Consider the following 8,662-nt stretch of genomic DNA (forward strand, 5'->3'; position numbering starts at 1 on the left):
TATAAGAACATAAGGCTTTGATGGCCAAAATATTAAGAACAAGTTAAGAACATTTTAAGGCTTTGAGGACTCGAAATTCTTGAGAAAATGGGCAAAAATACTCATAAAATGAGGAAAATAAGAACATATGTTAAGAACTGCATTCTAACGGTCAAAGAAGGAATTTTTCAAACAATCTAAAATCTAATGAAAAAAATAAGAACAAACAGCACCCGAGCCCAGTCTCTCTGTAAGAATTGCTTCAAATATTCTAGAATTGGTCGTTATTATACTTCTAATATTGGAGGCATGGTAGAAAGTATAAGGTATGAACAAAAAAATAGAAGAAAAGTAGAAAAAAGGAGAGGAGGGAAAGCATATGAAAAAGACAAAAGAAATATTGCAAAAAAATAAGGTTTTTTTGAGACAAAAAAATATATACTATAATAAGAAAGATGCATTTAGTTATATGATGTATGCAGTGGTGATTTAGGAGCAGCTTGTCATTCATTGTTCTGTTTAGTAGACTGCCCACGCACTCTTGTCCGGAAAAAACACTGCGAAGGAGAGGGCACGTTGTAATATGATAATCTATAGGTTGTACCTTCATAAATGTGCCCTCCATCTTATGGTGGTGGAGGATGGAAAAATTCGAGGGAAAAACAACAATCGAAAACTAAAACACTTCTTTTCCCTTTTTTCCAGTTATTATGAGATTTTTTGTTGAGAATAAAATTTCCCTCTCTTTTACTCTACTTTTTGCACAATGTTGATGTAGATATTATGTTCTAATACTTTTAATAACACAAAAAAACTTTAATGGGAAAAGGAGACATCAAAAAATGTGAGAATAAAAACATAAAGGTCTAACCATGTGACATAAAGAGCTCATTACCAGGGGGTAAAACAGTAGTTGATTACAAAATAAAATAAATGTCTGACCCCCGTCTTTTCATTCAGTTATAAAGAGGCAGATATAAGAAGTCTGAAGGAAATTTCAACACTACAGTGTAAAAGAGTGTGTTTGAATGTACACAGAAAAGAAAAGTCAGTGACAATGTCGTTAAAAATATTATAATTCAAATCCAAATTTTTTAATATAAATATTTCTAGCATAAACCTTACCTCCCGTAAAACAAAATCCATTACTACCTTTACTGACTAGAGATCACTCTGTTCAAAGATTTTTAAAGTATTCTCCCATCAACAATATCTAAATACGAAAGTCAAAATGACTAACCAACAATTCACTCCCTCAATTTTGGTAGGTTTCTGTTTCATACCATGCAAAATGAAAAGCCAAACTCTGTCACTGGATATTTTCTTGGTATAGTCTTTAATACTTTAAAACTCAAACTTCAAAATCCAAATTCAATAGGTGAAATTTCATATACAGTATCCTTAAAAATTTCCAACAAATGTTATGCTAAATTCTGTTTTTCTAGATCAAAAAGGCTAATTTTCATCAATGGCTCAAAATCTCAAAATCAAATCAAATCAATCAAAACTTTGACCAAATTCCACCATTTTTATGTTCTGTATACATAGTTCTGTAAGACTTGCCTTTCCATAACAAAATAACCTCTCCATCTTTGGTTACATCTTTATCTTTCAGTTTTTCTCACATTATACCATGAGATCGGATAACTTGCATTAGTGGAGGCTAACATGCATAGCCCTCAGGTCATTAAAATACAACTACGCAGCTCCGCTCGCAGCTCTACTCTACCATTTTTGTTTTGATTTATTTTTGTATTTAAATGACCAGCCAGGCCTTTCATTTGAGGGCTATGCATGATAGCCTCCACTGATGCAAGTTACTCGATAAAAAAAAAAAAATTCCTACAGTGTAATCTTTTCAAACTTCAGATTTTTTTCAAAATTTCTTTCAATGTTTCATCTGAGAATATATTTGAAGATCTAAGGAGTTTCTGGTATGAGAAATGAATTATTGTGAATGCGCTGCTAAAATGAAATGATAAAAGAAAATGTGTTTTTATATTTTGATTTTTTGATCCACAATCTTTGGCTATTTATGTTTGATTTATTGAAGATTTAAAATTTCCATTCTACCATCTGCCATTTCTGTAGGGGGCCAGTAGGGGTTTCATTGTTGGTGCTTTTTGTGAATGAAATGGCAGATCTCGACAGAACTTTGGAAATATAGGGTCCACTGTCAACAAAAGAAATTTCAATGCTGAAAAACAGTATTAGCAACTAGTTTTGCAGAATACAGAAACTGGCAAATAAAAAATCAGAAATTGCTGTAAGTTTTTACAAAACCTTGAATTTCAAAGGAAGTTTTTTTGACCGAATTGTGGTTCTTTTCAAGACAGTTTGACAGAAATTGCCGGAAGTGCAGTAGTATTCAGTTCTGTACTACTGTATTAACGGTTTCTCTGAAAACATCTTCATCTTCCCAGACTGCCACAAACTGCTATTTGGAATAGTAGTATAATGCGTACCGGGGGGTACTTAGGCAAATGGAGGGTACGGTATGTGCCGCCCTTAAGGGTACCTTTTTTGGACTTCCAAAGTCTCGCTAAGGGTTGGAAAAATCCGAAAATCAAATTTCAGTCCTACTAAGGGTCGGATAAATAGGAAAATTTCAACTTTTTACCCCCTGAAAGATTGAAATTTGGTCAAAGTTAGTCAAATTTGTCCCACTAAGGGTTGTAAAATTCCCAAAATTTTTCTTGGTTTTCTCTTTTTTAGTCCCGGTAAGGGTCCAAAGTTTGAAAGTTGGGCAGCACCCCCCGTCAGCTCGCAACCAAAGTACCCCCCCCCCCCCGGAATGCGTACAGGTTTGAAATTGTGTTGGTATTAGCCCTTTTTTAAGTTGGTGTTTCAGTGGTGTTTGAAGAAAAAGTTGTTTAACCAATGTCTATCAGATAGAAAGAAAAAACAAAGATTTCTGGATTTCTGAATTTAAAAAAATCTGTCAATATTTGAGTATTCAAAATGGGTTGATATTTTGGCATTATGAAGACTTGGCTTGTGAAGCCCTACCCCTCTAACCACCCACTAACCAGTCAGAAGGCTGAAATGGAGGGGAAACTGAAACTGTGCCCTAACTGTCCAACCGTACGACAGTCCATAAATGATAAAAAGACCAAGCTTTTGTCTTCCAAAAGCAAAGGGAACTCAAAATTCTTTTGACACAATCTGTCTTTTTTAAAGCTAAAAATTGTCATTTCAAGGGTAAAACCAGTACCACCGAATTGGATATCAGTTTCCAGTAGAGAGAAGGCAACAGACACAAATTAAAGCATAATCAAAGACAGGGGTGGTGGTGACAGAGGAGCAAAGGAGTCAAACTTCTTGATTTTGTTATGAAATAAATTCAAACGAGGATTCACAATCATAGACATTTTAAAAGGAAATATTCGAGTAAACAGTGCATTGAGTGAATGAGCATTCAACTCACGACTTGAATAAACTAAAAAAGCAAGGCCATTGGCAAGGAGAATTTTCATGGTGTAGACTAAACATTGTATCGAAATAGTATTGCAAAATAGAAAAGTGCACTTACTATATATTTTCTAAATTCTTGACAGCAAATACTTCTATGTTTATGTGGATAAAAAACAGCAAAATATAACTTTTGACTTTTATAAATGATTCTTAGCTCTCAAAACACTTCTTTCTCGCTCGATGTAACACGGTGGAAGAAACATATCACAGATAAGCGAGGCAAGCTACAAAATACATAATAGAGCCTATTTTTGTTTTTTTCTCGGGCCTATTCTTGGACGGCTCAAATTACTTATTAAAACAGTCAGGGGGTAACTTATATCAAACAAACCCTTGTAAGTGTGTGGCAAACTGATTGAAACCCTCAAAATTGCCCTCAAAATTATTTCAATATTATTTTTTGAAAGTATCACCTTTTAGACTAAAGAAAGATTTATCAAACTTGTAAAAATTGATGCTTTTTTTTTTTAATTGAACCCCCTTACAAAATTAATCATTCAATACTCATATATTTTCAAAACAGCTGAATGGAACAAAAGGTCCAATCATTCACTTAGCGATAGCATTGGTTCAATAAATTTTTAACCAATCAGATTTAAGAAAACAGATATTATTTTCCAAATATGGAAAATAAAACAATAAGAGACCTTTCTCTTTCTCAGACAAAAAAAAACGCTGAGTGAAATAAAACGTTGTGGGACTTTGAGGAGATCAAAATATAAATAGCTTTTTTTTTTCATTTACCGAAATCGCTCTCCTTTGTAGAGGATGGAATCATTTTTATACAATTCAGGAATTTTTTATTAACATAAAAATATCTGATGTGACTTGACAAAGACTAAAACAAAACAGTTTGACCTCAGTTTTTTTTCTATAGTCGAGTATAACGCCTTTTTCATTATATATAAGAACAAGTTCCTTGGCTGGTGATTCTTGGCTGCTCTTAAAAGTAAATCTTCTGGCGAATTACTGTTTACAGTAATAAATATAAATAACTATAATATAATTAAACTATAAATATAACTAGTACATAGCTTACACTAACATGCCACCGCAGCAATATAATATTTAAAGAATTCTATAATAAATTGTATAATCATAACAATGTCAATTGCAAGATTATAAGAAATGCATGGGGACAAAAAAATAGTAAGTAACTACACGTTTGGTTAAACGAAGAAATAAAAGATTTTCTTTTTTCCTGAAAATAATAACAATAACACTCCATCTAAATAAATAAAAACGATGGCCTAGTTATAATTAAGGTTTCGACGAAGACATGAAAAAATCTAATTAAAAAGAAATGACTCATATGTTTTGCAAGCTAAAGTTTATTCCACTTAAATTGGCATTCATTTTTGCTATCATGTGGAAACCATATCAGAGTAATTAGACTACTCGAGTACCTAATAAACGTACAGTAGCGAATAAACGTACAGGGTCGAAAATGGAGGCATGCAAACCTAATTGAAGGATCTTTTTAATGAGGTTAGGGGTAAATATTGGGTAATTTGCTTTCTTTTGACGAGTAGAACAAACCTCAAAAGTCAAAGATGGATATTTATCATTAGAAACAAAAGTAGGCACTTGAAATTGAGGAAAATTTTTGTTAAAATTAATAAACGTACATGTACGTTTATTAGATACCCGAGAGTATCTTCCTTGAGAGTGGTTTGTACATGGTAGCAAAACAAACTTCCAATTTACATGGAATAGATTTTAAATGTAAGACGGGTTCAAGAAACGAGCTTGTCGGAACAGGTTGACGAGATAAAGCTTTTAATGCTTTAAAGATTGAAACATAAAAAATAATCAGGAATAATTAATTGATTTGATTATTGATTGATTTAATTACTGATTGATTGATTGATTGATTCTCTATTGCTACTTTGCCTAATAAACAATATAGTCAAGAGGATACTGCGGATAAAATTTATCAAAAAGTTCTGCGCCATCTTAATTAGGGCGAAATAGAAACCAATCCTAGCTAAGGCCCGGACTCCACTCGCCTACGCTTTGATTGTACTTCTCAAGCAAAATCTTTTATGTTGTTGGTCAAAAGAAAAATAAAGATATGCCATTGTGGTCCATTCAGACGTACAGTCGAGAAAAGTTGAAATGCGCCTAATTTTTTTTAAAGTGCATAGTACTTTTTCATGATGCAATCTTTTCTCCAAACTAAAAGCTGATTGAATCCATTAAGATGATCGCAGCGCAGACATTGAAGAGACGTGCCTTCAGGAAGCTAGACTTTTTGAGTTTATAGCTATATCGCCGTGTCAATTCAAGACAGACTTAAGTCCATTTTTTCGAAAATTGACTTAAGACCATAACCCCCTATTTCAGCATGCACGCTTTCCAAAAACGGCCTTAAGTCCACAGAATTCTAATGGGAAAGAGGTGTATTTTGCAATTCAAAAAAATAAGAATTTAGAAAGTTCCATAATATATCAACCATAAACAGCCTTAAGTCCTAAATTTTAGTGCAAATTTTATTTTCTATGAAGCATTGACATAAAATGTGTAGCCTTAAGTCCAACACATCTCAACCTTTAAAGTCAATTATCTCAAAATGGAAAAAATGGACTTAAGGCTGTCTTGAATTGACACGGCGACTATACTTTCACTTTATGGTGTTTCTGTATGACTGTCTGTGTGCCTAGTCTAACCACCGTTAAATGCCTTCGGGAAGGTCCCTCCTAACTTGGAAAGCCAGAATTGGAGCTATTTCACCAAACTACTGGAGCGCAAGTTATTACGTAGGCTATCACAACTGAAAAAGTTGAATGTATGCGCCTATACAAACTTTTTTCAGGTTTTCCAAATAGATTTACCACACTGAACAAACAGTGAAAACACTCTAAATGAGATAAATCTATTTTGAAGACCAAAAAAAAAGTTTGTTTACATCGATTCACATTCAATTTTGGATTCATATGCTACATTCTACTTTTTTGTACTTTGCCGGTATCTTGTTTTACCGAGTTAAGAAAGATATTCCCGAGTTACGACCATATAATGGTCTTTAAAGCTTAAGAAGCTCTATAAACAATAAAGGTAGTTATTAATAAAATAACAGACAATATAAATTACAGTTTTGATAAGTTTGAACAAAAATATCAACAAAATGTACATTTGAAAACTTGAGCAAATTTCTTTAAAGATTCCCGAAAAAGAATTGAAATCATTGCTGAAATGAACTTCTGACTAAATTACAGTATTTATTCAGTTTTAAAGACAAGAAACAAAATTAGACATACAAAACACTTTTTCCATTCAATGAATCGAATCAGCTCATCATCATAACCAGTCTGCCATTTTGTTTGTTTTGATTTGCAAAAGTAATATTGTAATCCTTGTTATGGTGTAATTATATACTTTTTCTATAATTTGCATTTATAACACTTGCTTCAGCTTTTCAATGCTAAATCAAAACCCCAAACTAATGAAATGCAATATATAATAATGGTAATAGCATATAACGTAATATGAAAATGTGTATAACATTTACCGCTGTATAATTTACCGCCATATTTTTGCGGAACACTTAATTGGCCGGAACATACAATACGAACAAACGCGCGCAAAGATTCGAGATTCCTGTCCAATATCCTTGCGTGAAGCTATGAAGGCCTCCTCACTCGCTACGCTCGTTGCGGGGGCAATAACAAAAAAATCACTCGTGCAATTATATTCGAATTGCACTCGTTATCATGTGATTACATATACGAATTCGCATGGCTAAAAAAGTAGAAAAATACGTTTTGAAAAAACTGTAAGAATTGAGCTATGCAACACATCTCCCCTTCAATTTTCCGTGCTGGACATTATTATCTTAAGTAGCAGGGGGAGACGGAAGGTCATTCTTTAAAACTTTTCAGCCCACCAAATAAAACCTGAGTAATAGCCTAAGTTTGTTTTAAGCGAAGAAATCTTCGTGGAATTTGATTTCACTTTTTTTTGACAAATCCGCGAAACACTAATATTTTCAGGATTTAAATAATTACCTCTAACATTGGTCTTTTTAGGGCAAAATTGACCATATTTTAAACAAAAATTTTTCCCAACTGCGAAATTGAATTCCACGAAAATTTCTTACGTTAGGTAACCATTCGGTGGATGAAAAACATTGAAATGCGACATTTGTTTTTGTTCAGGGTTTATATTATTCGTTGTTACAGTACCAGCCTTAATCTTGTTATCAACAAAATACAAATCTACATAATCTATGTACATATTATTATAATGTGAAAATCTAACGAAGTTTGAAGATTTTGTGAAAACTTCTCTTCGCGAGACTATTCTACCCTAGATAACCAGGTATACTTTAGGCGTACAAACTTTCGCGAATTTTGTATATAAACTTTTTTACACGCTTTTTTTTAAATAAGAATAAACTTAATAAGAATATTCAGATGAAATAAACTCTTCTCGAGGTGCATAAATTTATTGTTGTCCTCGTTTTCAAACAGATTTCATTGCTATAAAATTACATATTCACAATGATAAATTCATTTGAATTTCAAGTACTTTTGTTTTATAGTTAATGTTTGCCTTTTGGGAATTTAAATTGATTTAAATGTATAATTTCATAGCAATGAAATCTGTTTGAAAACGAGGACAACAATAAATTTATGCATCTCGAGAAGAGTGTATTGGCGTGCAGCTAATTTTTGCCTAAATAAAATCCGTCAATGGTTATCTCTTTGTAAACAAAGAACAAAGTTTTCACATATACTTACACACGTTAAAATCTAAAACATAAAAAAATTCTAAAAACCTTTCCTCTGTGAGCATAAAATAAATAAAGTTTTATATTATTGTTATTAAAAATAAAATTTGAGAAAATATCGAGAATCATATTTTACATATAAGGCGAGACTAATTTAATTTGTTGTTCTACGGGCAGATCGTTAGCAAAATATGAGTCGGTCGGTCGGTAAAATAAAAATAAGATTTTCATTAATCAAGGAAGGTAACCAGGCTTTAAGTAATATTTTAAAATAATCTTGGTAGAAAATTCATCATTCATCTTTGATGTAGTCTGTAATAAAATCTTTCGTGCATAGAAATTCATGATTCTAGATTCTTTTAATGACCATTATTTGTGGTACAGGAAATTCAATATTATTATGTTTTCGTTTGCAGCTATAGCTGGGTCGGTCGCGCCCGTAAAACAACAAATCAAATTGGTCTCGCCTAACAGAAA

Source organism: Clytia hemisphaerica, unplaced genomic scaffold, assembly GCF_902728285.1.
Source record: "Clytia hemisphaerica strain Z4C2 unplaced genomic scaffold, Clytia hemisphaerica genome assembly, whole genome shotgun sequence".
Classification (NCBI taxonomy): domain Eukaryota; kingdom Metazoa; phylum Cnidaria; class Hydrozoa; order Leptothecata; family Clytiidae; genus Clytia; species Clytia hemisphaerica.